Source organism: Aulonocara stuartgranti (assembly GCF_965226115.1).
Source record: "Aulonocara stuartgranti genome assembly, chromosome: 3".
Lineage (NCBI taxonomy): Eukaryota > Metazoa > Chordata > Actinopteri > Cichliformes > Cichlidae > Aulonocara > Aulonocara stuartgranti.
The window spans coordinates 20,403,767-20,418,423 of NC_138941.1; the positions used below are offsets into that span (position 1 = coordinate 20,403,767).

Below are 14,657 nucleotides of genomic sequence, written 5' to 3' on the forward strand. Positions count from 1 at the left end.
CAATGAACAAGAACATGTATATGGTAAATGTAATTATGTATATTGTTGTTGGGAATGGGGAAATGTATGAGAGAGAAAGAGAGTGTGAGAAAGTGAGAAAGCAGTGAGAGGGTGGGGGGCGTGTGTGTGGCTGGGGGGTAAATGTCTTGCTCAGGTAGAGCAGTGGCTGCAGACAAATTTGCTGTGGGCTCGGCAGCTGAATTTTCCACATTTGCTGCATGTGTTTCCCACTCGCCTCCTTTTCCCAACACAGAGCTCACAGAGCTTCCTGCCCTTGGGATTTGTCACTCCAGAGGGGCCTGCAGCAGCACCATCCTGCGCATCTCTTACTAACTCAGCAGCGGCTGATGAGCGGGGAAGACGCTGTCTTTGTGACAAATGGGGCGTGATCAGGCCTTCTCCCACCTCTTCAATGAACATCCTCCTCCTGTGTGGCTTCTGCTGATGCCAGGCCTGATCCACGGAGGTCCACAGCATGAAGGCGTTGTAGAGGGAGACGTCTATGATGTGATGAAAAAGGGCCATTGGCCATCGATTGGTCCGTCTCCTGCAGGAGTAGGTGCCGACAACCTAACAAAAAATAAACATAACAAAAAAAAAAAACAACATAAAACCTCTGTATATTTTACACAAGAATATATGAAGAAAAATGAATAAAGGTGTGCGTAACTGATGCGTAATGACACCCACCTTATCAAGGTTGTCGACACCTCCTTTGCATCGATTGTAGTCTGTGATGATCGCTGGCTTTTTTCTCTCGTCATCGCTGACCTCCGGCCTGCGATGTTTCGTGCTCAATAAAAGCACATTCCTGCCCTGTCGGGGAATGTACGACACTAGGGTCTGTTTCGCTGAAAAGGCAAAGATCGAGGAGTAGACGGCTCTCCCTCTCATCTGGCGCAAAACGGGTGGGATTCCTTTTTTGTTCTGGCGGATTGTGCCGACCAGAGCCATTTTATTTTTGAGGAGTTCCTCTGCCAGTTCAGATGAGGTGAAAAAAAAATTGTCGACTGTGACGACATGCCCATGGAGCCCGTCAGTCATCTGCTGGACGACCCTCATCCCCTGGTTTACCTCGGCCGGTTCGCCCGCTGCTCTCCCGGTGTAAACCTGCAGCCGCCAGGCGTATGATGTCTTGACATCGCATGCTGCCCAGACCTTTATGCCGCATTTCGCAGGCTTTTTGGGGATATACTGGCGGAAACTGCACCTTCCCTTGAACGGTACCAGCTGCTCATCCACCGTAAGGTCCCGGTCTGGACTAAACAACATCCCCAGGCGGTGTGCCCACATGTCCCATATCTGCCGAATGGGAGCCAATTTGTCCGCACGTCGTGCAGGTCGGGTGAGTTTGTCATCAAATCGGAGCGCTCTGGTTATGTGACAAAATCTTTTCTCAGCCACTGAGGCATGGAAAATCTTCCTTCCCGTTTTCTCACTCCAAAGGCTGGCGATGGCCTCGTGCTTTGACCGGTATACACCGGACAAAATTAGCAGCCCCACATAAGCGAGCATTTCGTTGCTATCTAAATCTCTCCAGAATGAGATGTAGCGTCTGCCCTGAAGGTTTGTCATTGCAACTATATGCTGTATAATCCCATCAGTTATGTACAACCTGAAGCTGGAGAGTGGGTCCGTAATTCGGGCTACGGCGTAGTGGGTCGGTCCCGGAATAAGCCCCGTGGGTGCTGCGACGTAGCGCAGCGTCTCGGCGTTTGTTGCGGACCATTTCTTCCCATCTTTGGAGGTCCACGCCGCTGCTTCCTCCGGCGTCCTCCCCTCGTTCTCATCTTCAGAAGAAAAATCAGAGGACGACTCCTGGTGATCAGTGTCGAGAGACGAATCATCCGTGTCACCCCCGGAATCAGAGTCACTCTCGGCAGATGAAGAGGAGAGATCCTCGCTGTCAGAGCGCATCAGGATGTCCACTACTTCCTCGGTACCGTGCCATCGTGAAAATGCCTACTCCCGCGCTACGGCTTATTCTTATAACCTCTCCTGCCTGCACCTGCATAAACAAGCTGAGGTTGGCGACAAAATAAAGTCTAATTTGTTTTTTATTCTTGTTTTCATGTTAGATTTGTTTGCATTGCAGGGTGTACTTCAAAGAGGGAAGGCTTTTATCTAAACTTAGAATGAGACAGACACAAATTTTTTTTCTTTTAGGCAGAGAGACCTTTATTTTATTTATTTTTAAATATAAAGGTCAAAATGCACCCTCTAACAGCCCTAAGGGCAGAAAATGGTCCCGAACGAGCAGCGGGCCAAGCTGCTGCTGCACTCGGGGAATGAGTCTGCCTTTCCCGGGTGTATGTCTCGAGCAGCCCGCTGGAAAAGGTCTATGTTCCAGCAGGCGTCACATGCGGAACAAGGGCGCCACCCGGTGGCCAAATAAAAAAAATTACAATTCTAAGGCCCCTTGTCCAACACGGAACCGAAACAGAAGCCATCACCCATACGTTAATGGTAATAATTCTGCAGTGAAAAATAGCGTTTATAATGGGTTTCAATGGGGCGATTTATGGCTCTAGGACCTCATGTGGATGGCGGTTTGTAGCTTAGCCACTTTAAGCTAATCTAATAAACGGAGACTGCAATTCTAAAGAAAAAAGAAAAAAAAAAAGGGTCGGAAGGTTTGGCTATATTCTATTCAACACAGTGAAAATGGCCTAATATTAAAAAACGCTGGGGATGAAAAATGGCTGTAGGTCCTACTGAGGGTTAAACTGCAAAGCAAGCCACGCACATGGTGCAGGCCACTTCTGTGGGCTCTATCAGGGATTTATGTGACTAGTCGACTAATTGTCACTAGTCTGTATCAGACTTACCAGTCGTTCAATCTAATTGTTAAAATTTCAATTGATGCCCAATGCTGGTACATTGTGTTCTAAATGTTAGGCAGCGATCTACCACCAGATGGTGCACTGTTGTTGAGAAACACCATAAATCTATTAATCTACCCTGATCTTCTTGTTAACACTGAGATCGCAGATACACGCAGAGGAAATTAGTTTCCTGAGAGGTGGAAAACCTCTCCTTTAGGAGAGCAGTTAAGTCAATGGGGGAGGGGCTCAGAGTAGAGTCACTACTCCTTCACATCAAAAGGTGACAGCCACCTTGGCCAGGAGGCTGTTCCAGCTGGGCACGTCCTACCAGTAGGAGGCCCCAGCATCCTTGGTCATGCTAGCCAGTTTACATCTATCAGCTGTGGTCAGGAGTAGTCCTTCCTGCTGCCCCCACAACCTGACTAGAAAACGGCTGTATAATGTATTACCTGAATCATTCTCGCCACACTTAGACGTACTTTTAGATTCTCAAATGATTGTCATATTTTAATAGAACATCTTTTGTAGTAATGCATTTTCATTTGTATTTAACAGAATGTGATAAATGGTTTAAGATACCTCTGCGTCTAGTTTGACAGTTTCTATTAATCAGTTCTGAAAATCAACTCAATATCTGAATGTTCCTTAGTTTTACATTAGTTGGTTAGTCTAATTATTTCCTCCTCGATTAGTCGACTAGTAAATAAGACGCCAGGAACATCCCTACTCTTCAGACAAAATGTGAGTATGAATTACACACCAAGGTATTAAAATGGATATGGAGTATGGCTTTGGTTTACCATAAACAGCTGATGTAAGGACATCATTACTGTACTCTGTCCAATGAACACTGGAAACAAGACTGCACTGACCTTGCTGGCAAACCTCAATGAGTTCAGAGTTTCCCCAAAGCTGTCGGGCTCCGGAGCAATGTTAACAAACATCAAGCTGCAAATAAAGACATCCAAAATTAGTGCCAAAGAATAAACAGTCACAATCTGAAGTGGTGAGATCAAACGCTGTTAAATATTTTTTGGGGATAAATTCCTTCAGTTTTATGTGTCGTCATTATAAAGATTTGTGATGTCAACAAACTCACGTTTTGCCGTTTCCCCCCCAAACATCCCTGAAGGAGGTACGTGAGCTTCGAGTTCCTGTAAGCTACGCAAGTCTCCTGGAACACAAAGGCCAAAAAAATCATTAATACTGTAAATGTAAAGAAAGCAGGTGTGACATCTAAGACTACAGAAACTGCAGCTGCAGACCTTTTTGGCCAGAGCGGCGATAACGACGCCCAGGTTGGACAGTGAGCTGTTGATGGCGGTCATCTCTTTGAAACGGTCACCCTGAGACTGGCTCTTCACCATTCGCTCACTGCCAGCCAAGTCCACCAGGCACAGAGTGGCTACACACACAGAGAAAACCAACTCTTATAGGAAGCAGTGATCCGTTTTTCCTTCCATTAAAGGTAGTTTTAATACTTTACAAAACACTTCTTTTAGCACTCAGGGGCTCAAACATTAACGTTGAGTCATCAGAGCAGATTTTGCACTGGTTACAGTAACAATAACTAACCAGACTAAATATTATAGATCCAAAAAGAAGAAACCACATTCCTGATGCTGGTACTTCCAGTGTGATACATTTGCACTTGACATCCCTGCCGGCATTAACTCCCTCAATATCCAGCTGGAAGACTGAGTGGGAGCGAGACGAGCGGTCATTCTGGGCTGTCTGGGCAGTGGAGCGATTCTGATTGGCCAAAGCAATCAGACGGAGAACCTGAGAGGACGAGGGAACGTTTTAAAACATAGAGCATCGATAAAGTTTGATGTATTTTCAAAGTTTGGTAACAATTTGTCAGCAGATTTGAAATTAATTTGTTCTGAGCTACAGATGTCTGTCTGCTGTACCTGATCCTCATTGGAGACCCGCTCATAGGTGAGATTAGTGATTGTCAATTCGTTGCTGGCTGTCTTGCGGATCTCATGCTCAGGTCTCTTGCTGGACTTGCCGGTGAACACAAGGTCCCTCAGGGTCTCATTGTAAATTTCGACGAAGCTCGCTGTGAACGTGAACTGTGAAGTGAGTGGGGGTTAATGCCCCACACTCTTTTCTGTCACTGCTTTGAATGCACAGACTGGTCTTAATGTTGATCTTTGTAATCTTCAGTGTTACGACCCGGCTCAAAAGCCGCAACATAAAAACAGAGATGAATAGCAGAGTGTGGGTGAGAAGAGGTTTCATCCTAAAATGGAAAACCAGGTTGGCTAAAATGGCTGGTGCCACCAAGGCAAAGACTAGTGCACTGCCGGGAAGCTTGCCTCAGGTATGCTTTTATCCACACCTGACTAGGTGTGGCCAATTAGCACCAGCTGAAAACACTGAGACGATTAGAAGCTGCAGAGGGACGTAACATTCAGTATTGATATTTGTAAATGTAAACTATGAGGATTTATTTATTTTTAATTCTTTTCTTTTTTTTTCTTTTTTTCCCCTCTTTTTTTCTTTTTCCAAATAAATGTCCCGATTGAGTAATGAAACTAACCCAAAGGAGAATTCTAACAATATTAGACAGGCCATTCAATATGCTTTATCGTGGACAACTCGTGGCTAAAAACCCACACACACACACACACAAACCTCTAATCAAACATGAAAACGGATAATCCAGCTGAAGCTTCAGACAGCCGTCAGACAGTGAAACACTGCCATCTGCTGGACTCGAATAACAAAGACGCTGCTTTGACGGGTGAGGGAGTTTCAACAAGTCTGCAACGACTCAAGCATCAAACTACAGAACTATTCTAGCGGACATGGTGCTCTAATGACTGCTTCATTAACGCAGGTCAGAAAGGATCAAACATATCAATAAATTATAAAACACAAAACGTCTCTTATTGCCCAGGGCTCAGGAAGTGAGTGTGTTCCTTATAGCCTATTAAACCTTAGCAGGTTATTTTGATGTGTTACAGATGAAACAGCTATCCAGTAACATTCAGCTACAAAAACGCTTTTTTATAATTACTTTTTTACAGCTTCGCACTTTTACACAAGTTTTATCATCAGTGTCACAATGGCTGCTGCTAAAATTGAGTACAAGATATTTGTTGGCCTGATTGAAAGGTCTTGATGCGTGCTCAATCATCAGGGAAGTAAATCTCCAAAAGTTGATTCTGTTCTTCTGGACGTAGCGTTTTCAGTCAGAGAAACCAGCCGACTGAAGGAACAATGGGCTGGGAGGTCAGTTCCTTAATCATGATTATGCAAATTCTCATGACCATTGATCAACAACCACTGATCAATGGTCTTGAGTACCATTCACAGAGAGTTGGAGAACGGCTGCAATCACAGCATTGTAAGATGGTGACAGATGTACCCTTAGGCCCCCTCCTTGATTCAGAGAGGGTCTTTCCCTTTTCACGTAAATGGCCTCCTTGACTCCGCCCTCAAACCAGCGTTCATTGCAATTATTGTTGACAATCACATTGTGTCGTGTAACCATCCAGCTCACATATTCAATGTAAATGATTTGTTGAACTGAAGACATGATGAATGTTCCTGCATTAAAACACATCCAGCCTAGTGTTCTCACTCTCCCTAAATGGATCTGTTACATTAGTGATATATGGGAGTTGTGTTTCAGTCTTTTCCACATGAGGACATTTACATTTAGTTTTTGCTTTACTGATGAGTGGCTGGTTAACCTGCAGTGGTTGAAGCATGTGTCGGTCGTCTGGAAGAGTAGGTGTAGAAGACGTCTTTAATGAATGTAATGCTCTGAAGGTGTCAGTGATTACTGTGAATTCATTATAAAAGTGGATTTCAGTGAATAAAGTGAATAAAGACAGGCCCTCATGGTGACGCTCAGGTGTCCATAAAGTGTAACAGGAGAGCTTTGTCATACTTTCAGAGATTTTACATGAGCCAGTCTTTCAAAAATTACATAAATAAATAATTCATTCATTCATCCACAGGAAACACAATGCTCATATCTGAAAGTAAACTCTGATATATATCCCCGACTAGAGTTACTACTAAATAAAGGATCGCCCCAAAATGACTAAATATATAAAGACACTCTCCAGAAGAAGTTAAAGGGATTTTATTTATTGTACAAGCAATATCTTCATAAGAATTACAAATTCTGCAGACATATTACCTTCTTACTGAACCTGAACAACTCACACACAGACGTGTCTGCTGCTTATCTTTGTTCAAACATGATGTTTTATCTTCTCTTCAAAACACATTACTCATCTTTCTGGCATCGTGTTACATGAAAACACCTGCATTCTACCTGTGTCATTGTACCACAAAGACAATGATTGCAACACTGTGCTTGCAAAATAGAAGAAATAAGACGACCAGCAAATACATAAAAGATGGTAAAAGTGATTCCATCTTTGTGTCTCCTCCCATTGTTTCCCCAGTCTGTCTAGTTCCCATATTCCCAGGACACCGCTGGACAACAAGTGGGTATTCCAAGACTGAGAGACAGCCAGAGTTGGCAAAAGATCAGACATTCTCCACTTAAGTAGAAGTAAAAATACTATTGTTCCAGTGAAAGTTAAAGTACTGATTCAACTTCATTACTCAGCTAAAGCAAAAAAGTACAGGCTCGAAGCGCTTACAGAGAAAAGCAGACAACAGAATACAACAGAATGCTGATGGCGGCAGTAACACACACTTGGAGGAGAGGCTCCAGCCGTCCATTCCAGCCCTATCCCTAACATTAACTCTAACCATAACTTTAACCTTAACCCTATCAGGTCTTGTTTTATATGGAACGCCAGGACTGCCATAATGAATTAATTAAATACACCATTAAATAATTAATTAAATGTGGCAATAATTAATTAAAATTGGAATTAATTAATTAAATAAATAGTTATGACACATGTAATTAATTAATTATTGACACATTTAATTAATTATTTATGTATTTCACATTTTAATTAATTATTGACACATTTCATTAATTATTGACACATTTAATTAATTATTTAATGATATATTTATTTATTTCATTTTGGCAGTCCTGGCGCCTCGCTCTCATCATGAAATAATTTTATCTGTCAGCCTCACCCATCAAACTCAGGGGGCGGGGTTAACGCTGATCGAGTCAAAACCATTGCTTTGGCCTGGTGGCCATTGTTTCTAGCACACAACAACCGGCATGTGGAAGCTAACAGAACTGAGCTTTGAAAAACCCTGTTTGTGTGTTACCAAATACCGTTTTAATATTTTTTTAGCCGAGAATGTAGTGGTTTAATCTTCATGTGTCTGGTCGGTTTGTCAAGATACAGCCTCTTTGCAAAAGTGCTTCGATGATTTCGGAGATGTCTGCCCAGTCTCACGGCAAAGCGTGGGATAGACCCGCTCGCCTCGCAAGCAATCCCACCGACAAAGCGCAGGCCCCGGTACACAGCTGTAGTAACCCCCGCTGACTTCTTTTACTGAGGTTATATTTATCGGTGTTTTATTTCCTGATGTTCTTATGTGTCCTACGTGTTTCAGTCGCCAATTCTGAATTATAACTAACATTAAAAACATGTTTAAGGAGGAGAGAGAGCAAATAAATCTGTTTAACATCTGATCTTTGGGTTTTTGTTCAGTAATCAGCGTGACCTGTGTATAAACACATAAAAGAGATAACGTTGGTGTTTCCGTCATGTAGTAACTGCTGGCTTTAACTGTACAAAGGTTGTTCGACACTATGAAACACATACAGACTTCATGATGTTCGGCTAATATTTTTATTGTGAATATTAATCATGCTGACCTCGCTCTGTACACCACGCAGCGAGGTCAGCATATCCACGATATCCTCAGCTCCATGAGTTAACACAAAGTTTCCCAGCTGACTATCTAACTGCCAACTATTCCAGAGACGTGAAAATATATAGCATAAAGAAAAGTGTAAGAGACTCAGCAGCAGATTAGAATAACAGTTATACATTTAATAAATCACCAAATGAATCCAAGAAACGAGCAAACCTGTTCCGACAATTTGAATTTGTATTCCCTCAGCTGCAGACTCGCTGCTGTTTAAATGTTTGAAAAGGAAGATTAGATATAAAAAACGTCAAACATAGACTCAGTCTGCCTTCACATTTGATATGAGGCCAGCACATATAGTGGCCTCAGCAGGCTATTACTGAAATACACGTGCTATATCATAAACTATGATATAAACAGGGAGGTCCTATTAACATGTTTAGTTTTAAAGGACACCTTCCTGCCTTTAGTCTCATTCATGAGCAGTATTAGTTTTCTTCTAACATCCAGAAGTCTGCACAATGTGTTTCATAGTTTGTAACAAGCCTTTGACAGGTAAACATAACATGACCGAAAAAGCAAAAAAAAAAGAAAAAAAAAAGAGAGAGAGTGTTGACATAAGAAGAGAAAATTCTCTCAATTATGGAGACAGACAAATGGTTCATTTATGTTTGATGTGTGTTTATTCCTCCCTAAATATCGTCGGTGAAGTTCGCCATGCATGTCAGATTTTCCTGCGCATTTTTATACCTCTGCCAACAGAGAGAGAAAAAAAAATCACATTCTAACAGACAGCTGGTGCTTAGAATACAGTTGAATAACTATTAAAAAACAGATGATATTTAGATGATAGTTCAGTCTAACACATGTGCCAGTGAACCATTAAACGTCTGTGAAACTATGCAGTTATGAAACGTAACTTTAACCTCAGCCAAACCGATTTGCTCAGTTGTAAATAAAACAGCGAAGTAAACGTGACCCGACAGACAGAACCTGAGTGAATGAAGTCCAGCGTTTAACCACTGAGAGCTAAAACTCAGCTGAGGTTCAAAGCTGTGTGCCGGTGATTGGACATCAGCCGCTGATAAAGCTGTTCGCCTATAAAGTGCTCTGTAAGGAAACAAGCTCCAGCAGCTCTGCGCTCGGGGAAAACACTATATTTACTTATCTTGTGCAGAAAAATGCGCTGACATTGCGTTATATCGAGCACCGGCTGCCCAGTTAAACTGTGACTATCACCAGGTAAATAGGCGTGTTTCTTGAATTAGCAGCAGGTGTTAAACAGCTGACAGATGAGGAGGAGGATGCATGCAGGTAAACTGAGGGTCTGTTGAGCTGATCGCTGGTTTCGTGAGAAAAATGTCAGCTCGTTCTTTATGTTACAGAAGCACAGAGACACAAGACCAGGCGGAAAGAGACGATCGTTCGGTGAAAATGAGAATCTGCGAATGCAACATGTGGAACACGGAGAGTGGAATATGTAAACAAACCGGTTAATGTACCCCCTCGGTGCGCTCTGCATGCTAACTGTTAGCAGAGCTAGTGAAATCTCTGAAAACATCTGAGCACTTTTGCAAACATGTTCTATGTTGACAACCTGACCAGACATACGTCGCGACATTCGCGGCTAAAACACTGTTAAAAGTGTAGCTGGTGACAGAAAAACGGGGTATTTTAAAACTACACCACCACCATTGCTGCTTGTGATTTGATCTGCATTCTGGGATAACTGGCTGCCCCAAGTCTACACAAGCAATCGATTTTCTAGGATCGACCTGTTTTGACTTACTTTGCATGGCAACCAATCAAATGTTAGAGAAGCTGCATGGGCAGCGTTAACCCCGCCCCCTGAGTTTGATGGGTGAGGCTGACAGATAAAATTATTTCATGACGAGAGCCAGGCGTCAGGACTGCCAAAATGAAATAAATAAATATATCATTAAATAATTAATTAAATGTGTCAATAATTAATTAAAATGTGAAATACATAAATAATTAATTAAATGTGTCAATAATTAATTAATTAAATGTGTCAATAATTAATTAAAACGTGAAATACATAAATAATTAATTAAATGTGTCAATAATTAATTAATTAAATGTGTCAATAATTAATTAAAATGTGAAATACATAAATAATTAATTAAATGTGTCAATAATTAATTAATTACATGTGTCATAACTATTTATTTAATTAATTAATTCCAATTTTAATTAATTATTGACACATTTAATTAATTATTTAATGGTGTATTTAATTAATTCATTATGGCAGTCCTGGCGTTCCATACAACTTAGCTCAGAATATATAAAGCAAATAAACAATTATAGCAATATGATGCAACAATACTCAAAGCTTCATAGAACTGAAACAAACATTTATTTTTAGCTCCATTCTGCTGCTGATACAGACTTTAGGTTTCTGAACATTAAACTTGTTGCTGCCTTTCATAGTGTGTAACTTGAAGGCCCTGAGTACTTTCTCTCACACTGAAAACACTGGGATGATCACATTATTTGAACATTACCTAATAAGACTGATTCAGGACAGACAGTTATGTTAAACTTTCCTAGCAGTCCTTCACAAACAGGGAACAGTCTGTCTATTCTCTCCATCTGTCAGCTGCTGCTGGCTCTTCCTCCTCCTCTTCCTCACACACTGCTGAGTTTGTCCTGGTGGATCATCAGGGCTGTAAAGCCTCACAGATGATGTGCAGCAGTGGCTCCCTCAGTCTGTCCTCACTCTGGACACTTGCAGTCGTCACACATGGAAATCAAATGTGTGATAAGGTGCAGGATTCAAACACAAGTGTGACTTATAAACACATGTTCATACTTTTATTCCACAATCAGAGAGAAAGAAACAGAGAGAGAGTGCAGGACCATAGCTGGACTCGCCATCGGGCATACCGGGCATTTGCCCGGTGGGCCGCTGGCGATTTTTTGCTTTTATGGGCCGATCGATTTTTTTTTTTTTTTGGAAGGGTATAAATAATGAAAGGTGTTGGATTGGCCAATTGGTCATGATCGACTCTGGGCTGGACCAATTACAGCCGAGGAGGTCGGATGCACCCTCCCCCTTGTTTAGCAATCTTATAGATGAACTAAAGAAAATGGAGAACAAAAAAAGGAAAGGAGGTGCAGAAAAAATTAGGGCCAAAAAGAAACAAGCCCTTCAGGCAGACGCTGCCAAATGTGTAAAAATAACTGAATTGTTTGGCGGTAGCTGTGGCATAGCTTCCACAGATTTAGCAACATCAGCAAGTGGTGGAGGCCAGCAGGTGGATAAGGGAAAGGGGAGGCAAGAGGAGGAGAGACCCGAGGCCGCCACCGGTCATAGTGGCAGAGGAACTGAACTTCAGGTAAGAAGTTATGACCTGCTGTCTATCTGTGTCAGATATAAACCAAGTTTAGTTGTAGTTTGTTTTCGTTGTGCTGACTTTTTACAGTCGCTTAGAATAACTGGTACTAGCTAGCATGACGGAGTTTATATACTGCTGGGCGGGTGCTATGAAGTTACTGATAGTAAATTTTATTTTATGCTTAAGGTTAGTTTCTCAAACTCCTCAAAATCTTAACAAATTGTGCCAATCCTTACATGTTGCACCAGGCTGATTTATCATCAAAAGTGGAGAAGTCTGTGACAGAGGAGACAGAAGAGCAGCAGAGAGAGATGGAGCAAGAGAGAGAAATAAAAGAGCAGGAGATGGAGATGGAGAGATGACTTTATGTCATCCATGAGGGATGCATTTGACATATGTTTCACATATTATAGCCCAACAAGTTACTTATAGCAATTTAAATACGAGCAATCACTTTTTGGCAGACAATCACTTTTTGGCACAACACCGGCTATTTTTTGTGTTTCTTTTTATCGCTCTGTAGCTGAGTTCAATTGAAAGCCTGCATGCGCTAGTACCTCTTGCCACAAGTTCCCAGAATCCTTTGCGGTTTTTACCCCTGAATGACGTCACATTTTTGGTGGGCCGGTCTCTAGTCAAAATGCCCAGGCCGATTTTTTGTCCCAGTTCAGCCCTGTGCAGGACAGACAGACAGGTGACAGTCTCAGGTGTACACACTGCTACACAACAGCACCAGAGAAGGAGGATTTAGTGTTTGTGTTATTACGAGTGCTAAACAAGAAGAGTTCCAGATGGTGCAGTGGACACATGTGTGACTGCTGTGATTAAAGCATCTTTCTTTCAGCTTAACGAGTGAACCGTCAGCTCGTTCAAACACACGTTAAAGTCCGTTTGGCTCGACACCACCGAACAGAGGCAGCAATATAACATAGCTAACATTAACAGTGCAGTGAATCCTGCTTGTGCCGTGATATTCAGGACTGCAAACCGAGCAGCATCACTGACTTTCAGCTTGTTGTGTTTGTGGATATATGACTGACTTTAATTATCCACAAAATCATCACATTCTCTGTAGGATTAAGGTCGACTATTGAACAGCGTATATTTTAAAGTAAAGGCTTTAAAACCAAGTAAACGCTGAAAGTACAAACATCACTAATGTCACATAACTTTGCCAACATGTGGCCAACAGGAATGTTTTAATGTTCTTCATTATTAAACATTTGCACATAAATAAGTGACATAATATTCAGTACTTACTTCTGAAAGTTTACTCTTCAGCCGCCCCTCTTCCGCCGTTTTCTTTCGGCAACATTATCCACACCCACCGCCGCGCCGTTCTCTCAGAACTGAAGAAACTTCTTGGATAAAACGTCTTCAAGAAATTTAAAGCAGTTCAGACGCTTTTCTTTCCCAGCTCCTCAGACTGTCCACCCTGTTAGCTTCGTTAAGCAGCCATGAAGAGTAGAAGGCCAAGTATGAGTTTCAAACAGTAAACACATTTATTTTTAAACCCTGCAAATAAACAACATTAACATCAAAAGTTTTACATTTCCTAAATGTATCCCACAATCTGAATATAACACCCACTTCCCCACGTTTGATCCGCTGTGTTAAATATGATTAAGAACAGAATGCAATCATTTGCAAATCCTGTGAACCAGTATTTTAAACAAAGTGAGAAAATGAAACATTTAAAGAAAAATATTAGCCCATTTTGAATTTGATGGCAGCATCCTCTCTCCAAAAACTAAAGGCGTTACGATGTTTAGTGCTGGACCATGTTGGTTAATGTGTAAACTCAACAGTTTCCATTTTGATTAACCTGACCAACATCTAACATAGAACACCTTTGAAGTGGACCTCGCAGCCTGTGGATAACTTCAAACACGTCGAGGTCTTCAGAGGCTGAACTTTGACCCAGCATCACAAGGAGCGCCATAAACACTTGTTACAGTTATTAGAAGGAACCCAGCCTTTAGACATCCCCACAACGACATCGTGACCAAGGGTCTGTTGCATGATTTTTAACATGGCTACAATGTGTCGTCTGCTGAGTCATCGTTTAATACAACAACGTACTGAAAGAGAGCATTCAGCATCTGACTGAGCTGGACTAACCTTCCCTTTCAAAAGTGAAAACTGCAACATAAAACTGGAATACAACCAACTTCTAATGAAATGTAACATTTTATAACATGAACACAGATTCCAGGTGAGCTGTGTCTTCCAGGACTGGATTTACCAGAACAGGTATGAGGACGGTGCCTGACGGGCATGTACGAGCTGGAGTGGATCCCAGCAGACACAGGGTGAGGAGACAGACGACCGTTCACGCTCACACTTATTCACCAGTTAACCTAACCCCACTACCTGAATGTGTGTGAACTGTGGGAGGAAGCCAGAGTCCCCTGAGAGGACCCACACAAACACGGGGAGAACATCCAACCTCCACAGAGACTCTCTCTGCACTAAAAGCACAAAATAAAAATCACACCGTCATGTAATTCAAGAAACTGGTCTTAAAAAACATTTAATCTAATATGTCCACATGGAGCCCGTGTTAAGGTCCGTACTGGGCTTCAGAACATCAAGTGAACAACGTCAGATGGGACCTGGGTGCGTTGTCTCCTGATAGAAAGTGCTGAGGATCAGAAGGACTCAGGGACAACACGATATCTGTCCAGCA

At 42.0% G+C, this 14,657-nt stretch overlaps 1 pseudogene across 1 annotated transcript; it reads right to left on the minus strand.

The window, feature by feature from the left end:
• Positions 1 to 1,433: 1,433 nt before the first annotated feature.
• LOC309703024 (carboxy-terminal kinesin 2-like) lies at positions 1,434 to 4,921 on the minus strand (annotated as a pseudogene). Its single transcript has 6 exons — positions 4,739 to 4,921; positions 4,469 to 4,607; positions 4,091 to 4,230; positions 3,925 to 3,999; positions 3,698 to 3,773; positions 1,434 to 2,008 (listed from the first exon to the last, which is right to left on the minus strand). The product of its transcript is annotated as a carboxy-terminal kinesin 2-like (transcript).
• Positions 4,922 to 14,657: the final 9,736 nt, after the last annotated feature.